Source organism: Sorex araneus, chromosome 7 (genome assembly GCF_027595985.1).
Source record: "Sorex araneus isolate mSorAra2 chromosome 7, mSorAra2.pri, whole genome shotgun sequence".
In the NCBI taxonomy this organism is placed as follows: Eukaryota; Metazoa; Chordata; class Mammalia; order Eulipotyphla; family Soricidae; genus Sorex; species Sorex araneus.
In genome coordinates this window covers 1,837,570-1,858,919 of record NC_073308.1, presented here as the reverse complement: position 1 = coordinate 1,858,919, position 21,350 = coordinate 1,837,570, and positions in this window count along the sequence as shown.

The window sequence follows — 21,350 nt, the reverse complement described above, 5'->3', positions numbered from 1 at the left end:
CAGAGGATACAGTGGACTCTGTAGCTCCAGAGACCATAGGGTCATTCTAGTAGCACTTAGTGACATTTAGGGCCACAACTGGTGCTTGGCATGGGAGGAAGCATGATGTTGTTCTGAGGAATTGAACCAGAGTCTGTCACATGCAAGGCCTGTGATTTAACTCCTGTACTATCTCTCTTGCCCCATTTCTGCTTTTTATTTCTCAGAGTTCAAATGTGCACATATTTTGGAGTGTTACAGAGACTGTAGAGGGATTGTGGCCAATGAGAACATGAGGTCATCCCTACTGGGGCCTTTCTTTATAGATCAGCAACACTGATTCTTAGGCTGGACTCCAACCCCATAATAAGGAGAATGCTGAAGCTTCTAGACCTCTCTGTGAGTGCCCCAGGGTTGCATTTCCTTTGGAGCCAGAGGACATTATGAGTGAGTACTTCTTAGCTTCTAAGTCACTCCCCAACGAGAGCTGCAGTCCCCTAGTCTATGAGTTTTGTCTCTGTCACTAGGCTGTGGGTCAGAATGTGCTGATTTAGTATCATGTAGCATTTCTGGAGACAAACTTTCTCACCTATAAAATGAGAGGGCTGGACTGAGTGATTCTCAGATTTCTTCTATCTCTGACAAGTGAAGTGTGAAGTGAGCGTGAAGGGACACAGGCAGAGGAGTGGTGGGGCTATTTGCCCGAGTGCTGTGACCAGGATTGATTCTCTGAGGCTTCCTATGGCAAGTTTTCAAGGAACAATGATGTCTTTTGTGAACCTGGGTTTCTTTTCTTTCTTTTTTTTTTCAAAAAATTGATCTAGGGAGCTGGTCACTGTACCCTACTGTGGGGGTTGTCTAAAATTAATGTTTAAAATAAATTTTAATTATTTGATGAGATAAGGTGAGCCATGTAAAAATAGAACATTTTCTTGAAACTTCTGTTTTAGGTATGCAAGTGTGTGTACATTCTGGATCACCATTCCATTCAAAATGCCAAGACAAAACAGAAACACCTTTAGATTAGAACACTTTGAGAAGACAATAGAGTATTTATTAATCAAGCTAGGGAGCAGAGACTCATGCTTATAGAACTGAAGGGAGAGTTTCAGTAGAGGAATCACAGAACAGACTGCTGAGAGAGGAACAGTGGCTTTTCCATTAGGAACATCAAGTCTATGCCATGGAACAGAAAGAAAAGTGCCCCAATCTCCCTCGTCTCCCTTCCACGTCCTGATGTATGGTGTTTCCCATGGGTGGTACCTATGATAGCCAGAGGACAAGAAAGCCAGGTCTCAGTGACACACAGCTCTTAGGGCAGAAGTACTGTGTGACCCCCAAGGACAAAGAGTCAATTCCTGGCAGAGGGAGATATATTCCAAATGTATTTCTTCTAACAGATTGCTGTAATTGCCACCAAAGTGTTCAAGGTGATATTGGTGTTCATAAGGGTTTAGTGTGACCAGAAAAGGTTTGTATTCTGACAGTATCACCTGAAAGCTGTGTGACTTGGACAGATTACTTAATGCAGCTGATATTTATAGTATTACAAATAGGTAATGATTAGAGGAAGCAAATGAGAAATTTCCTGGAACCTGGTATTTAGTATTCATATCAAACCTGTGTTCTAAGTGAGACAAATAGACTTAGTCGCAGGTAGCTCCTCTAGAGCTTTGGGATTTGGGGAGGAGATTCTGTTTCTTTAACTATCACTCTTGTATTTGATCAACTGTTTATGTACTATTTTCTACAAAGTTTTTAGTTACTTAGGTTCTTCTGAAGTTTATGTAGGATTAGAGTAGCACCGTAGCACTGTCATCCCATTGTTCATTGATTTGCTCAAGCAGGCACCAGTAACATCTCTATTGAGAGACTTGTTACTATTTTTGGCATATCGAATATGCCACAGGTAGCTTGCCAGGCTCTACCATGTGGGCAGGATACTCTTGGTAGCTTGCCAGGCTCTCTGAGAGGGACAGAGGAATCAAACCCGGGTCAGCCATGTGCAAGGCAAATGCCCTACCCACTGTGCTATTGTTCTTTAATATAATTAAAAAATTAATTATATTAAATTCTTATAAACCCTTACAAATGAAAGATTTATAAATTGCAAAATATTTACCACTTCTGGAGAAAACACAGTTTTTATATCAGCAGACATTACTTAGAAATTAAGTGGTATGAAGGATTAAATCCCAGGGAAGAGCTGTCTAAGTACCTTTTCTGGAGAACCTGAGGTAGCATGCACGTATTCTATGCAATTCCTTGTGCCACAGTGGCTCCCGGAGGCCATGATCCATTTGGGCTCAGAGGAAAGACATCCAAGTAGCTTCTTCTGCACTGTAACCTCAACATAGGCTGAACCCTATGTTATCCTCTTGCTCCCAGTCCAGAAATTTTGGCTCTTTGATTTGTTGACAGAAGTGTTATATTTCTCTTAATAAATCACCACAGTTTGCTTTACATGAAAAATTAAGTCACACTGCTAGGCTGTTACTGATTGATCACACCTAACCGGATCCTCCATTTCCTCATCTGTGAAATGGAAGGGATGAAGTCTAGAAAGGCAATGGAAACATTTGGTTTGACTGGGCTGACTAAATACCTTCCCTGAACTGTTGCTCCAGGGACTCTTCTCATGGTTCAAAGTTGTGGCTACTCCTCTGTGAGTACATCAATCTGATTAGCAGGGACTCTCCATGCTTAAAAGTTGTTGATGCTCTTGAAGGCTGTCAATGGCTCTACTGAAAAACACTGATAATTACTCTTGGTGTGTGGAAAGGTATGGAAGAAGCCTGCTCTGCTGGAGCTTTCAGCTCTGTGCTTACCTGCATTGAAATAAGGGCTTTGTTCATATCACATCTCTTTCTCTCTCTTTCCCTCTCTCTCTCTCCCTCTCTCTCTCTCTCTCACACACACAGATACCATTTCACAGCAGTCTTTTTTCTGTGTTCTGGTAACAGATGAAGAGGATCAGGGCAACAAGCCAACAGTGCTGCTTGAAGATAGGACCGTTGAGTGGCCTAGGGTATTGGTACTGCTGCAGGATTGCTACTTTCTACTACAGTCTGAGGCTTACTATTTTCCATCAAGGTACTTAGCCTCTTTGTGCCTTGGTTTGCTTTATTGAAAATGGTGAAGTACCTGTGCTGCCAAGCACCTGATTTGCCCAAGCTCCAGTGCTTCCTGAGCACTACATCCACACCTCCTGTCCTGAAACGGGAATTTTCATACCTGAGTGCTGAGATGTGTGCTGGGGCATTCCTGCCATCGGGGGGGGTCTGTGTTCCCTCTTGAATATGTATGTTACTTTCTCTCATTTTCTTTCTCCCTCTTCTACCTCAAAATTTCTAAATAAAAACTGTTTTTACTTAAAAAAATGGTCACGGAAGAATGTTGTAATAAAGATTTTAGGAGTTAGAGCAGAACAGGACTGGACTGGAATGATAGCACAGTGGGTAGGGCATTTGTCTTGCACCAGCCGACTAGGTTCGATTCCTCCGTCCCTCTCGGAGAGCCCAGCAAGCTACTGAGTATATCCCGCCCACAAGGCAGAGCCTGGCAAGCTACCCATGGGGTATTCGATATTCCAAAAACAGTAACAACAAGTCTCACAATGGAGACGTTACTGGTGCCCGCTTGAGCAAATCAATGAACAACAGGATGACAGTGATCCAGTGCAGAACAGGAGGCCAGGAAGTTTTTCTTTGAAAGTGCTCCATACTTGTTAGCTATTATCAGCTTCAACTTCGTCCGCATCAGCTTCAGGTCATAGGCATCTCACTGAACATTATGTAAACATTATGTAAACACTGAACATTATGTAAACATTATGTAAACATTATGTAAAGAGGGAAATGTCACCATTACCTGGATTCTTCTGAGGCTGAATGAGTGAGCAAAATCACATAAGTAGACAAAGGTAAAATTTACTAATATACACAAGGACATTTTAATGGTTATCAATGTTAAATGATACTAAGCTCACTTAAGCTAGGGCTATGTTTCCTGTGTCAAAGAGATAAAGGTGGAGGGTGATATCACATGACAAGGAGGGGCTAACATCATGTGACAACACCTTGTCCATAGATATTTGCATGTTTTAACATAAATTTATCACATAAAGGTGACATGGAGAAAAACTAACTGGCTGGCAGGATCCAATCTTGCACCAATTCTGTACTGCTTAGCTGACACCTTGTAACATTTAGGATGTGGCTTTCACACCTACAAAACTCAGAAGAATACAGCTAAGATATCCAAGCTAACCTGACATATTTTATACCCTAAATTGTATTCTGGGCTGGAGTGATAGCACAGCGGGTAGGGAGATTTGCCTTGAATGCAGTCAACCCAGGTTTGATTCCTCCGCCCCTCTCAGAGAGCCTGGCAAGCGACCGAGAGTATTCCCCCCGCACGGCAGAGCCTGGCAAGCTACCCATGGCATATCCAATATGCAAAAAACAGTAACAAGTCTCACAATGGATACATTACTGGTGCCCACTCGAGCAAATCGATGAGCAATGGGATGACAGTGATAGTGAATTGTATTCTACAAGCAGGATGTCACACCGACTTATGCCATGACAATTGTTTGCAATTGCTGTGGTAGCACCATGTAGGACCTTAAGGATGGAACTTAAGTTACTGGGAAAATCTCTTCTGTTTACCCAAAAATCACCCTCTATTTTGCAAATAATCATAAATGGTGATAAAAGACCCAATATAACTTCCCTTGGGAGTCATACCTAGTTCCACCCCTCTGCTACCTCTTTTGCTTAGGTAAAAGCTCCTTTCAGCAAAACCTTCTATTTTTAAATAATTAATAATAATTTTTCTTATTAAGAAATCATCATTTAAAAAATTATTTTTTTCATAGTTGAGTTTTAGGCACACAATGTTCCAGCACCCATACCATCAGCAGTGAAAACTTCCCTTCCTCTATGTCCCCAGGGTCCTTCTTGTCTCTCTGCCTGCTTCATTGGCAGGAACAACTTTAAGTTTGCTTATTATAGTTTGCATCTCATTTGATCATTATTGGCTCTGTGGTTTATTGACATAGTTACACCATACCTCTATCCCCCAGATGTGGAGTATTTGGTGTGTTTTATGATTTTATAGAAACTTCATCATTCACTGTTCTAAGTTCTTGAAGAACATCAACTTAATTTGGATGAGCATTACATTAAATCTATATAATAATTTAGGTAAGATGGTCACTTTGACACTAACTCTTCCAATCCATTACCAGGACATATTTTAACATTTCCTAAGGTCTTCTATCTCTTTCTGAAATGACTGATAATTTTTACAGTATACATCTCTTACCTCTTTTAAGTTTATTCCTAGATACTTGATTTTTTGTTGCTATTTTGAATGGGATGCAGCCTTTAATTGCTTTCTCTTTTGATTCATTAGTTGCATATAGAAATGCAACAGATTTTTGTGTGTTCACTTTGTAGCTAACCACTTTGCTGTATTGATTTATTGTTTCTAGGAGCTTTTCAGGGGGGATTCTTTAGGGTCTTCTATTTATAGACATGTCGTGCAAATAATTATAATTTGATTTATTTTCCAATTTGAACTGCTTTGATTTTTTTGCCTGATTTCTGTAGCTATGAATCCTAATATTATATTGAATTAAAGTGGAAACAGAATACATCCTTGCCTTGTTCCCGATCTCAGAGGGAATTCTTCTAATTTTTCACCATTGAGAACAATATTGGCTCTGGTTTTATTAAACATAGTCATTACTATCTTGAAGAAATTTCCTTCCACCTCTGTTTAGTTATGAGATTTTTATCATGAATGAATATCATCTCTTATCAAAGGATTTCTTCACATCAATTGATATGATTATATGTTTTTTCCTTTCCTTTATTTACATGGTGTTTTATGTTAATCAGTTTGCATATGTTGAACCATCCTTGTATCCTAAAATGAATCCTACTAGATTGTGACGTATGATTTTATATGTGTGTACATATATATATATACATATATATATTTATATATACATGATACTGGATTCAGTTTGCTAAGATTTTAAGGACTTTTTGTTGTTTTCTGTTTGTTTGGGGGCCACATCTGACTGTGCTCAAGGCTTACTCCTGGCTGGCTCTGTGTTCATGGATCATTCTGAAGTGGTGCTGAAGATTGAACTTGGATCAGTTGCATACAAGTGTCCTACCTGTGATACTATCTGAAAATTTCCTTTCTAGTAGTGTCATTATTATCATTTGAGTATTAATGTAATATTAACTTCATAGAAGTCATCAGGAAGTATTCTGTTTCTTTAAGATTCTGGAAGAGTTTAAGGAGTAAAGGCAGTAAGTCTCTTATGATAGAGCTCACCCAGTGCAATTCATCTGGACCACGGCTATTGTTCTTTGAAAGATTCTTAATTACGTTTTTAGGTTTTTCTATTTTCTCCTCATTTAGAGTAGGAGGATTACATGATTTTAAGAATCTGTTCATGTCTTCTAGGTTCTCCAGGATAACATCATAAATTTTTTCAGAGTAACCTCTCATAATATCTTGCATTTCTGAGGATTTTTTTTGTAATTTCTGACCTTCCATCTCTGATCTAAGTTATTTGGGCATTTTCTACTCTTTTTCTCGTGATTCCAGGCAAATGGCTATTTTATTCTTTCATAAAAGCAGCTCCTGGTTTTACTGACTCTTTGTACTGGTTTCTTGATTTCTATACTGATGATATCTGCTTTACTTTAAAAAAATACATTGCATCATGATGAATTACCGAGTTATAGAGTTATTGAATTTCAAGCATACAATGTTGCAACATCAGTGCATTTACCAGTGTCCCCCCTCCCCTCTACCAATGTCTCCAGTTTCCTACCCCCACCCTCATACTCACTTCCTCTATGGCAGGCATTTCCCCTTTTTCTTTTTTTCTTTAAGGCACTGTGGTTTGCAATACCTTAACTAAAAGCATATCATGTCTATCACTTTATCTCCTTTCAGCACCCAGTTCTCATTGAAATTGACCACTTTGCCTTACCATTGTCATAATGGTCCCTTCCCTGTTCTAACATCCTCCTCACTGTGGCAAGCTTCCTATAAAGGACAAGTTCCCCTGCCCTTTGTTTATATCGTCTTTGATATAACATACCCCTCAGAGACCTGGGCCCTAGGAAAACAGGATGAGAATGCTATTCAAGTCACCCAAAGAGGAATTGAAAGAGCTATGCTTGGAGTGTGTCATGCTTCACTCAAGTGAGAGAAGGAATCTGGAGTTCTGACCTCCTTTGATGATCAAAGATCAGGGACACTGTCTCGTTTTCCAAGCTGTCGAAAATCAGATGGGCCAGACATGTAATGCGATTTAGAGATGACGGCTGCACTAGAGCTGTTACTGAGTGGATTCCACAGGACTACAAACAAACGTGTGGGCGCCCACCTACGAGATGGTTGGACTTCTTTGTTAAGGCCCTGAAAGAACGGTTTGGTGCTCTTCATGTTCCTGGAGCGAGCAGATGCCATTGTGCTACACTAGCATGCAACAGGAACGAATGGAGACAGTCACTGGCGCCCGCTCAAGCAAATCGATGAATAACGGGATGACAAGTGATTATAGATACTGATAGTTTTTCTCCATTCTCATTCATTTCTTTCTTGTATTGGGAAAACATTCCTTGTATAGGAAATCTGTTGTGATTTTCATGTTATCTTCCTTATTCTTGAAGTTTTTCTTCTCGTCTGATGCTTTAAATAGTCCGTGTTTTCCTTTCTGTGATTTTTTTCTTCTCTATTTTGATTACTACATGTTTTTGGTGTTGTTCTGTTTGAATCTATTTTTTTTGGTACTCTTTGGGCTTCTGTATTTGTGCAGAAGTCTCCTTCAAAGAGACTGGAGAAATTCTCAGCATTTCTTCTTTTTCTTTTTTACCTCTCCTTCTGGTATTTCTGTAATTTGGAGATTATTCTTCCTGCTGTAATCCATTATTTATCTTAAATTTTCTTTCATTCTTTTAATATATTTTTTGTCACCTTATTGCTACTGGTTTATATTTTGTTTTCAAAATTGTTTATATGTTTCAAACAATTTTCAAACAATTGTTTCAAAATTGTTATTCCCAGATTAACAACTCTGTTACTTTGGCTCTCTGTTGCATTCCTTATATCCTTTAATTCCATTTGTATAGTTTTTTTTTCATACCCTGAATCAGTTCTTCTTAGAGTTGCTTGAATTTCTCTTATAGTTACTGCTTAATTTCATTGCCATTGCATGGAATGTTTATTTTAAGTCATCTGTGATGAGGATCAAGAACATTTCTTCCCACCTCCCTCCCCATCCTTCGGGAAGCCCCAGCAGCACACCCTCGTTCCACCATCACTGCCATGCGAGCTCCTCTGCTGGCCCTGCTCCAGAGACTCATAAATAAGCCTCAAAAGAGATCAACGAGCCATAAAAGTTTCTTGGACACATTGGTGCTGACTGAGATCTCTGGAGTGACCTAGAGAGGAGATGGGCCAAGTTCCCACCCTGTCGAAGCCTAAGCAGACGCCCTCACAGTCCAACAGCTGCTACCATGCCTCTGAGCACACCCACCACCTCAGGACTGAGATCCACAGAAAGGCCAAACTGCCTGAAATTATAGATACGCGGGATCGTTTTGGCTGAAAGCACCAGGCTTTCTCAGAGTTGGTGTGGAACCCTCTCCGACCTCCCTATACTTCCAGATGTCCGGAGAGCCACATCCACATTCCACCACCACCCAGGTAAGCTTACTGCCAGGGTAAATATTCTAGATTTTCTGGGGAAACATCTCCAAAGTCAATTATACTAACATCCCCGTAAGAGCAGTTCATATTGAATGGGAATGTAATGTAGAAGCCAGCTTAGTTCAACTAACAAAACCGTTAAGACAGAAGGCTTAACTAGCCACTAGCTTAGTAAATCCTAAGACAAGGAATGATATTCCGGGGTGACACATAGGAATCCTCAAAAATCTTCTTTTACTGAAGTATTTTTTGTATTTTATCTATTATATATATTTATATTATATAATAATATATAATAATATATAATATTATAATGTATTATAGTATAATATATTATAACACACAATAATATAATATATAAAACATATATTTAATATATAATAATATATTATATTATACTATAATAATGTATATTATATATTTTTATCAGTATTTTACTGAAGTATTTTTTGATCATTCCATTAGCCATTTAGTGGTAACAATCAACATAAAATAAATTATTATGGGCCTGCTATGGGGGGAGGCTTGAGGGATGGCTGAGATAATGGAGATAGTGGTGGAGGGAAGTATTGGTGCTGGGATTTGTTACAGAATACTGAATACTTGTAAAAAATGCATCATAAGCAACTTTGTAAACCATGGTATTTAAATAAAGTGGAGAGACGAATGTTTCTGAGTTTGAGGAGTTGCCTGGACTTTTATCCCTATCTTCCAGTGCAGCTGAACTCCTTTTCGCTTCCATTGTCCTCAGATTCCTGATTATCTGAGTTTTCAGATACCTGATTTTTGGATTACTTATTTTACACTAAGGGGCCACTGCCTAGGGTCTATTATTCTGACTCTTTCTATGACCTTGTATGCTATTTCGATAGGACAGGCAGTCATAGGTCTCGTTTTCTTGCTTAGTTACCAGGGTTTTAATGGAGGTGCTCTGGAACGGAATTAAGACTGTGGTTTCCACCACTCCTTAGGGTGTATGGAATTGATAGAGTCAAGTAGTCTAATGCTCCACGTGTTTCTAGGTGTCAGTATGGCCACTGGGACAACTCTGTGCACCTAACTGGACTGAAAGACTTTAGCTGATGCAGGTCCCAGTGGCTGGTGGGGGTGGGGATGAGAGAACAGTAGAGGCAGAACTGGAGAGGGTCCCTGAAGTCATGGGTCATAGGAATGGGAATGAACGTGTGTGTGTGTGTGTGTGTGTGTGTTGTGTGTGTGTGTGTGTGTACGGGATGGTAGGGCTGGCAGAATTGAAGGTCCCCATACAGACCTGGTTGGATTTAGAGATAAATTTCATTGGCATGTGCTCTTATGGCTGGCTGCAGGGTAGAGGGCTTCCAGAAGAGGAATCTTAAAATCTGGAGGCTAAGGAAGGTGTCCCAGGGCTTGGTATTGTTGGAATACTCAGGGTTTGAGGTCTCCATAGTATACCTGATTAGGTACAGAGATGATATTTGCTGAATTGGATCCCTATATCTGGTGTGTGTCTGTGTGTGTGTGGGGTGGGGGGAGGCATAAGGCAGTGCAGAACAGTGGAGTTCTCTTCTTTTTTATACCACATTGTCTTTTTGTGATCTCTAATGTAAAAGAGTATAGGACCTCCTGCCCCCATAACAAAAATTTTGTTGGAGATATCCCTAAATCTAAGCAATTTTCATTTTACTAATAACAGCCTCTCCCAAGACCTATAAGGCCCCACTTAATGTCATTTTTCATAACTGTGATAGCTTTTTTTTGAGAAGACTTACTCTGTGCATATTAAGAAAAGTCTATCAATCACTTTTGAAGTGATCAATATCACAATTTTATAGTCGAAGGCAACTCTGCACTAAGAAAGGAAGAAAACTAATATTCATTCATTCTTATTATTTTTATAAATCCATTTTCTAAATGATATTATACAAATTTTAAGCATCCTCACCAAAATAGACCAAATAAAATAGATAATTTTATTTTTGAGATAATTTGGGTGGGGGGTAGAGTAAGAGCAAAAAAAAATGAGCAGAGTGTCTCTCTTGAGATCTTCTGAATTTTCTGTAGGAGAGTGGGTCATTATTTTGACTTTTAGATCCATAAAATTAAGATTGGTTGCAAAATTCACTGACAAATCCAGGACAATTGTAAAATGGATGACCTGAACACTCCAACAGAACAAACCCTCCAACAGAAGTTTAAATGAAAAAAAATCAGATGAGAAAGTGGGCACCCTGTGCGATTACATTTATAAAAAGAACAAAATACAAGCCAAAGGAATCCATGGTGCTAAAAGTCAAAATAACTATTATCTTTGGGGGCCAGGCAATGACCAAGAACCCATAGGGAATGTTCCAGGTGTCCTAGTCTTGTCTTATTTCTTATTACTATTGTTTCATTTAGGTGTGGATTCTGTGGCTGTGTTCAGTTGATGACAGTTCTTCATGCTGTACACTAGATGTGTGTGTATATATATATATGTGTGTGTGTGTATGTGTATAATATATGTGTGTTTGTGTAAATGTCTGTTTTGCTAAAAACTTAAAATAGAAATAGTTCCTTGGAAAAGCATAACTTTTCTGTGTAGTGATAGTGTAAGTCACTCTTATCATTAATAACAGAAATAAATTGCTAAGCTTAATTGACTGTGTCATGCCAAGCATTGCATGTATTTCCCTCACAATCATCCTGTGGAGTGAGGAAGATATTCTCCACACCCCCAGATATCTTCTTACAGAACACACTAATTTATATACCAAACTCTCACTCATCCCCCCCCTAAGCTAATAGTGAATGAATTTAGGATTATAAGATAGAATCTAGCAAACAACGGAAGTTCAACAAAAGCTTGTTGGAGGGAGAGAAGAAGGCATATATTGGCATTGTCATTAGTTCCCTAGTCTTGGCATTCCAAAATCATTTTTTGTCTCCCCTCTAATTCCTATTTCACTTAGCAGCAGTGCCAAACAGTATTTAATTGCTTTCTATTGCTCAGTCTAAAATACTTTGTCATTCAGGTCTACATCTCCAAGCTACACAATTGTTTGGTGTGTCTAAGAGAGGAGATAGAAACCGGAGCAATAGCACAGCGGGTAAGGCATTTGCCTTGCATGCGACCGACCCGGGTTTGATTCCCAGCATCCTGTCTGGTCCCCTGAGCACCGCCAGGAGTAATTTTTGAGTGCAAATCCAGGAATAACCCCTGTGCATTGTCAAGTGTGACCCAAAAAGCAAAAAAAAAAAAAAGACAGAGAGAGAGAGAGAAAGAGAGAGAAAGAGAGAGAGAGAGAGAGGAAATATACCTGCACTTGACTTCTTCCCACGTGCCTTTTGGCCTAAAACCTAAAACCGGGAGATAAAAGTAGGTATGTGATTATTTCCAACTGTTATTGCAAATGATCACACTGGACAAGAGTATTGAAAGTAGGTAAAGAGATAAAGAGAATTACCTTTCAGTATCTGTATTGTAAACCATAATGCAGAAAGGAGAGAGAGAGAGAGAGAGAGAGAGAGAGAGAGAGAGAGAGAGAGAGAGAGAGAGAGAGAGCCTGATATGGGTGATGCAGGAGAGAAACTGGGGGCATTGGTGGTGGGAAATGTACACTGGTGAAAGGACGGGTACTGGAACATGATATGACTGATATCTCACTATGATTTTACCAAGAAAAAGTAGGCAAATGAATCCAAAATGAAAATACTTCTTATTCTTATTTCCTACTTCTCAGGGCCTTGTGTCCCTCCCTGGCTTCTGCATTCCATCTACAAATTATTCTATGTCTTAATCAATGTCAACAAGTAACCTGATTCATGGAGATTGAACCCTAAGTCTAAAATTATACTCCCGCTAGGAAATTATTTCTCCTTGGAAGACCCTAGTGGATTCTAAAAAAGTTTTAGGTGGATTCCTAGACAGACTGCACCCTTTATGATCCCAGAAGTTTTTTATAACTCCCTATGGAATTATCTAAAGTATGTTTTTCATACCCTTTGGGAGGCTCAGGTCTTTCTGACACTGCTTATGTTACACTGAGTCAACATTCAATGAATAATGAATTATAATAATAACTCTAGGAAATTTATGCCCTAGCTTCAACTCGGTCCAAAACATAAAGAGAAATTCACTGTAAATTACACACTGGGACTAGCAAGTGAATAATGCAGGCATTTTTCCCTAGAGAACGTCAGATCAACTCATTTAAATTAATAAATCCTACTCTTCTCTGTGCTTGAATAACAGGCTTATTTATGAGTCTTAGAACTGGTGAAAATATCTAAGTGAGGGAGCAGAGCAATTAGATTCCTTTCTTTACATAGAGAGATTTTGAGATGCTAAGCTTGCTAACTCTTATTTTGGCTGAATGGAGTGAAAGGGAAAAACATTGAATTCAATCTGACAAATGGATTGCTCTACATTTGCATTCTGCCAAATAACCCAACTGAATTTTTCACTTCTTAAACATTAAAAAAATATTCTATTTAGGAATAGTCCTTAAGGATAAAGCCTTTCTCCTTAAGAGCTTTAGAGTGGAAGATATGATTGATCCTAGCAGTTCCCCCACTGAGACCCTTTTCATTCAGGGATGGAATTTAAAATATTTAGCAGAATGGACCACAGTCTCTGAATGGTCAGAATGAAAGTGACCTGCAATGTCTCTCTCCTCAGAGTTAACACTGGTTTCTGTATCTTGGGGTGGTCAATATTGGGGGACAGGGATCCTAAAGAAAACACTTGGAGGGCACAGGGTGGCAGTTCTTCCAATGGGAAAAGGTATTTTAATATCTAGAATGCCCAAACTAGGTGACTTATAACAATGCCAAATCTCAACAATAAATATGACAAAATGCCAAGTCTTCTACGAGCTATTCAAGATCTGGTTTAGAAAGGGAGGAGCGACCCCAGTCTACCTTAATGAGACATTTTGTTCTTCTATCTCTAACTTTGTTCATCTTAGGATATGCCTTTTTGGTTTTACTATGGTTTGTAAGAATTACTTAATTTATACAAAGTATACTATATAACTACAAAATAATTAAGTTATATAATTATATATGTTATATAATTAAGTCAATAACAGGAAAAATACCACAAGGCATTTCAAATAAATATAAATTAAACAGTATACTCAATGAGCAAGAGAGAAAAAATATTTTCTAAGAAGAATAGAAAATATTTGTAAAGATTTTGAACAAAGCTTTGGGGAAGAAATTCATAGTATTAAATGCTTCTTTTTTGAAAGAAACACTCCCAAGCCAATAATCTAATTCTACATATCAACAGTCAAGGAATATTACAATGTGCCCAAATTAAACCAAAAAAAATGAAATAAGAAATTTAAGAAAAAATAAAATTGAAAATAGAGAAACAATAGAGGAAATCAATGAGACCATAGTTGAAAGGGCAACTGAATTGATAAGCCACTAGCCAGACAAAAAGATAAAATAAATGAGATAAATTATTAATGATAAATTATGAATGAAGACCCACTATAGATTCCTAAATATTAAGAAGGAACAGAAGGAATTACTCTAAAGATAAAAACTTAATTTTAGTCTGTTTGGGTTTTTGTTGTCTTTAACTACAAACTTTGATCTAGGTGTCATAATCCTTTCTCAGTTTGGGGAAGTTCTCCACTATCATTTATTCAGTAGAAATGTGCCCTATCTCTCTTCTTTCTGGAATATCTATAATATAAATGTTTTATAATTATTTCCTAAATTGCTTATATGATATCTTAATTGTTTTTCATCATTTATTAATTTTTCTCTGACTTTTTAAGATGGTTCTTACTACCTTATCTTTGAGGTCAATGATTTTATTTTTGTCTTGTTTTTATTCTTTTGTTGAGTCTCTTTATTGTATTCTTAGATCAGCGGGTAGGGTGTTTGCCTTGCACACAGCCAACCTGAATTTGATTCCTCTATCCCTCTCAGAGAGCCTGAAAAGCTACAGAGAGTACTCCGCCCGCAAGGCAGCAGAGCCTGGCAAGCTACCCATGGCATACACAATATGCCGAAAACAGTAACAATAGGTCTCACAATGAAGACATTACTGGTGCCCGCTCAAGCAAATTGATGAACAACAGGATGACAGTGCTACAGACAGTGCTACTATGATTCATATTTGTACTTTCCTCAATCTTTGTCTCATATTTTCTCTATCTTTGTCTAAGTTATCTTGCACTGATACTCTCATTCAGGACTGTTGCTTTGAAGTCTTCAGATAGCTTGTACAATTCTATTATTTTAAGAGTTCTTTCCAACATGTCTTGAGGATAGATGAGTTCCTCTATAACCCATTATACCTACTGCTCCACTGGGGCCTGAGTAGTGGCTAAAGGCCTTATTCTAGCAGGTCCGAGAGACCAGGAAATTCTAAGTCAATGATGTCTGTCTTTTGTGTGGTTTCAAGTTAAAGTAGGCCTGGATGGAACTGAGTTTGTATTCACAATACCTAGCACCAACTGTAGCATCAAAGAAGCGAAAGTGTGTACTGAATGACTGTGGCATTGAATTTGAGCAGGCCTGACCAATGATTAGGGGTTTGATCTAGTGAGAACTTTTGTTACTGTGATCAAGTTCAGGTGGGCCTGAGCAGCAACCAGGGCTCAAGGTTTTCATCGACTCAGGTTCTAGCTTTTCTCTGTCATACAGACTTGGCAGTAACTGAGGAATCTGAGATGGGGCAGGTTTAAGAATTTTTTTGGACTTCAATCCAAGCTGGTGACAGAATGTTCATCCTGGGGCTGGCAGGAGCATAGACTAGCTTACTGTGGGCTGGCAGGAAAGTATAGTAGGAAGTGGGCCATACTTCTTACTTAGTTATCCATTTGGAATAAAGTAAATGCTGTCTGTAAAATTATAGCTTCCTTACTAGATGTAAGGTGGGGAATAGTAGATATAGACCTGTTTCTCTTCTAGGAGTAAGCACCATTAATAATTGTCTCTCTGCACACAGCTAATTTGCTCAGCTATTTGATGTGGATAAATTGAGCTTTTGTCAGGTAGTTCCCTCAGAGTTTGTTGTTATACTGACTGAAATCCAATATGACCTCATCAACATGGTGATCAGCAATGTTGAGAGCAGTCACCAAGATGACCTATTGCAGTAACTCCGATTCTTATTTATAAGTATAGTTTCTTGCATCTTATTCCATTATTGATCTTAACATGGAGGTCTTTCTGTCATGAGAAACCCCTACCCTGGATATCTGGTTAGCGTAAAGTAAGGCATGGTCTAAGTACATACCATGGATAACATGGGAAATTCTAAGTATTAAAAGCTCCCTTCAATACCAAATCAGGAAATTGTTTCTTATCCTGAATATGGGTTAAATCCATTTTTTACTCAAGACATTTATTTATTTATTTATTTATTTATAATTGAGTGGTGTCAGTGATGTCTGTGTCCTTGTCAACATGATCTTGGCCATGAGCATTGATTCATTCGAATGCCTAACAACCTGAATCAGACGATTATGCTTGAACAGAGTTGCCTCACTGCCAGCAGTTTCTATCTTTGTCATCTACGCACCAACATCCAACTACGATGAAGAAGAAATTAAGAACTTCTACATGGAGCTGGAGAAGTTCTATAAAGAAGACCACACCTCTACAAGATCATTGTCGGTGTTTTTAATGCCAAGATAGGACCGAGAAGGTCACCTGAAGAACTCCACATCGGGACCCATAGCCTAGAATGGAACGAACAGGGTGGGAGAATGTCTAAGTTCCTCATGTCAACCAAGACCATCCATCCAGAGTAACTCACAGTTCCAGAAAGCCAAATCTAAACATTGGACAAGGGAGTCTCCCGGTGGACAGTTCCACAATCATGATATGACCACATCATATCAATCGACGGTTTTGCCTGACCTATGTCATTGTTGTTCCAAAATTCCAAATGGGATCGGACCACTGTCTTCATGCAAAATTCTACCTCAAAGAGCGGGCAGAAAGGACTGCAAAGTTTAAGTTTAAGAAGAGAACTCCCAGAATGACCACCAACTGGAAGCTCTTTGGCACTTTTGAGGCAATGTGGGAAGATGCCGTCTTTGACAACATTGACAAGGGATACGATTGACAGGTTCAGCACCTCCATGACTGTGCGAGGAATGCGAAGAGTGAGAAAGCCACAAACAGATGCCTGTCTTTGGAAACTCTCGAGCTCATTCGTCAATGTGGTTTGGCGCGAGCCTCAGGCAACCACAAGCTAACATCTGAGCTTGCAAAGCTGTGCAGAGAAGTAATAAAGGAAGACCTCAAAGAGAGAAGAGCCGCAGTGTTGGCCGATGCAACAGAAGCCAGGAAAAGTATTTGCAACGCTCGCTTGTCCTTCGCCAACTACAATACCAGGATGACTGCCCTCTGACGTCCTGATGGATCTATCACATCTTCCAGAAAGGCAATGGAGAGGATTATTCACGACTTCTGCTCGGATCTCGATAGCCACGTCCACCTGCCCACAAACCAAATTCTGCAGGATGGATATGTCGTTCCCAGTGTTGTCCCTTCTGAAATCCAACATGCCATTTCTTCGGTAAAGATGTGCACAGCACCCAGTTCAGACAAGGTCAGACGTGAGCACCTGAAGAATCTGCCGCCAGTGCTCGCAATACACTGGCTCGACTCTTCACACGCTACCTGTATGAATGCAAGGTTTCTTCCCAGTGGAAAACTAGCAGGACCGTTCTGTTGTGCAAGAAGGGAGACATCCATTATCTATCACCTAATCTGCCAGTTGTCTGTCATCTACAAGTTGTTCACTTGAGTCATCCTGAATAGAATAGGCAGAACACTAGACGAAGGGCAGCCATGCGAGCAAGCTGGGTTCCGAAAAGGATTCAGCATGATTGACCATATACACACAGTGACCAAGCTCATTGAAGTTTCACGAGAGTTCAAAATGCTGCTCTGTCTAATGATCATCAATTTAAAGAAGGCCTTTGATTCTGTTTAGACACTGAAGTGGTCATCAAAGCCCTAGCCAGATAGGGCATTCAAACTCAGTACATCAGGATCCTCCACGAGCTGTATTATGGATTCACCACCAGGATCTCACCATTCTACAAGGAAGTGATCATGGATGTAAAGAGAGGGGTTCAGCAGGGTGATACCATTTCACTGAAACTCTTCAGTGTCACCCTCAAGAATGTCATCAGATGACTGGAATGGGAAGGAATGGGAGTGAAGATAGATGGTTGGCAACTACACCACCTTTGCTTCACTGATGACATCATCTTAATAACACCAAACATTAACCAAGCGGCACAAATGCTGGCCGACTTTGACCATGAGTGTGGAAATGTCAAACTGCAGCGGAATCTCACCAAGACAGTGTTCATGAAAAACGAATTAGTCCCTGACATTCCATTTGCTCTCAATGGAATGAACATCTCCGAATGCAGCACTTATTTGTACCTGGGTCGAGAACTCAACATAAGGAATGATTTGGTGCCAGAATTGCCCAGGAGAGAGAGCAGCAGGAAATGTTTTCAAGAGCGTTGAAGAAGTTGTTAAGAGGGTGAAGAACCTCCGGCTCTGGGCACATTTTTGACTCCACCATTCTTCCTGCACTAACATATGCTTCAGAGACCTGGGCCTTATGAAAACAGGATGAAAATGCTATTTGGGTATCCCAAAGAGGAATTGAAAGAGCAATGCTTGGAATATCACATTTCACTCAAGTGAGAGAAGAAATGTGGAGTTCCAACCTTTGTTGATGGTGAAGAATCAGGGACTCTGTCTCCTTTGCCAAGGCATTGAAAATCAGATGGGCTGGATATGTAATCTGATTTAGAGATGACCGCTGTACTAGAGCTGTTACCGACTGGATTCCACGGGACATAAAAGACCACATGGCCGCCCACCTACAAGATAGTCAGATTTCTTCATCAAAACCCTGAAAGAAAGGTTTGAAGCTCTTCGTGTTCCAGGAGTGACAGATACCATTAGCTACAGTATCACGTGACAGGGACAGATGGAGATGTTACTGGTGCCCACTTGAGCAAACCAAAGATCAACGGGATGACAAATCATACAAATAATACAAATGATTTTTGTATCTCCTTATCTTCCTTTGGTTGTTGCTGCTATTGTGATGAGCAGAGATCACCCCCATTTGCTCATGGTGTTCTCACACGTGGTCATGGTGCTTATGGGAGCTACATGCTTTCAGTTGTGGGTAAACACATACACTTTGGTTGCATTGCTGGCCAGGTTACAACATTTTTAGTTGGGGTGCTCATACTCCCAGGGCTGCAGTGTGCCATGGCATTGCACTTTTTTTTTTGTGGCACCAGCAGGGAATCACAAGTGGTAGTGCCACCAAGGAATGTTGTTACCTGAAATTTTTTTTGTCTTTACTTCTTTGGGGGAGCTGGAGCATAGCAAAGCAGGTAGGGCATTTTCCTTGCACGTGGCACACCCGGGTTTGATTCCTCCATCCCACTCGGAGAGCCTGGCAAGCTACCCGTGGAGTATTCGATATGCCAAACACAGTAACAAGAAGTCTCACCATGGAAACGTTACTGGTGCCTGCTCAAGCAAATTGACGAACAATGGGATGATAGTGCTACAGTGCTGTTTATAATTGAATCACCATGAGATACAGTTACAAAAATTTTATGACTGCGTTTCAATCGTACAATGATCGAACACATATCCCTCCACCAGTGCACATTTTCTACTGCCAATGTCTCCAGCATCCTTCCTGACACTTCCACCAATCCCATGCCCTGCCTCTGTGGCAGGCACCTTCCTTCGTATACTTTCTCTCTTTTGGGGCATCATGGTTGGCAATACAGATACTGAGAGGCCATCATGATTGGTCCCTAGTCTATTTTCAGCACACATCTCCCATCTGAAGCTATCCCTCTAACCATCATTCACTCAGTGGTTCCCTTCTCCATCCCAACTGCCTTTTCCCCAGCACATGATACATGCTTCCAATCCATGGACTGATGCTCCTGGCCCTTGTCTCTATTGTCCTTGGGTATTAGTCTCATATTATGTTATTTTATATTCCACAAATGAGTGTAGTCATTCTATGTCTGTCCCTTTCTTTCTGAATTGTTTCATTTATCATTATACTCTCAATGTCCATTCACTTGTAAGAAAATGTCATGAATTTATCTTTTGTAATAGCTGCATAGTACTCCATTGTGTAGATGTACCATAGTTTCTTTAACCAATCATCTGTTCTCAGGCATTTGGGTCATTTCCAGATTCTGGCTATTGTGAACAGTATCAAGCTTCTTCTGACCTTAGATCTTTTCCATCCTTGTTTCTTTCTTCTGGTCCCCCAAAACCTACCATTTGCCCCTAATACTTGTACTGTCTTCACTCCCATTTATATGATTTTTATCTGTGATTTTCTTAGGCCCATAGGCAACCACATAGCTCTAAGTGAGAAACACTGATTTAAATGAGCATTTCTCACCAGGCCTGAGACCCTGAAGGCCTCCTTCCCGGCCAAGGCCCTTATGGAGAGCCTGGCCGGGGGAAATCCCATGAGCCCCAAGAGCGCCAGAAGTGAGCGACACATCCTACGCAGGCATTGAAGTGACCCACCACTCCCTGCTGCACAGGTGAGGCGGCGGGTGGGTGTGGCCACTGGAGTGGCAGTTATTTTTCCCTTTTCCAGCATTTTGAACTAACAGCTCAGCCCCCATTACCTAATTCTGAAGAAGACATCCTGGCTATCCCAATCACACTAGGCCACTAGCCTATTCCCATAACACCAAAATAACAGTGAATACAAAGAACTGAACAATCACAATGAAAAAGAACACATCCGATGTTTTGCTGAAAAAAAAAAGAAAAAGAACACATCCCCTGAAGCTACACTAGTAGACCTACATAAGGCACAGAGGTGCAATGAAGAGGTATTATTCTTAAAGGGAAAAAAAGAGACCTCCATTGACCGAGCCCATCTAGAATCCTCCCTTGCAGAGACAGGTAGTCTGAAGGGACCCATCTCCATGGTACCACAGTAACATGAAATAACAGCACAGATCACTCCAAGAGGAATGGATGAACAAAAGAGCCCTGAAGCCTCATCAAGAAATTCCCACAAATATAATCTCTCAGACAAAGAATTCAAAGAAGAAATGTTGAGGATGTCCAACGAACTCAAAGAAATGATAAATCCGACATCCAGCAAATTAAAGAAGGATGTGAAAAAACAGTGGAATGGACAGCCGAGAAAATACAGAAAGAAATGAGAGCAGAAAGAAGAAAGCTACAAACGGAAGTATCACTAATAAAGGATTAGGTAGATGAAATAAAAAAACTCAGTGGGTGCCCCCAACAGTAGAATGACTACAGCTGAAAACAGAATCAGAGAGCTTGAAGATGAGATGCAGAAAGCATTGGGCAACAAAATATAATGGGAAAAGACCTCAAAATACCTCTAGGGCAAGTCAGAAATCTAGGGGATTAATCCAAAAGGAACAACATAAGAATCATCGGAGTACCAGAAGGACAGGGAGGGAACCCTAGTGAAAAAGCAACAGTTAAAGATATCATTGCTGAGAAATTCCCAGAGCTGGATAAGGCAGGAGTCCAAGGATCCTGAAGGGTACCAGCTAAAAGAGACTAATAAAAACACCCCAAGACATATCATAATCAGAATGATGAATACCATGGATAGAGAC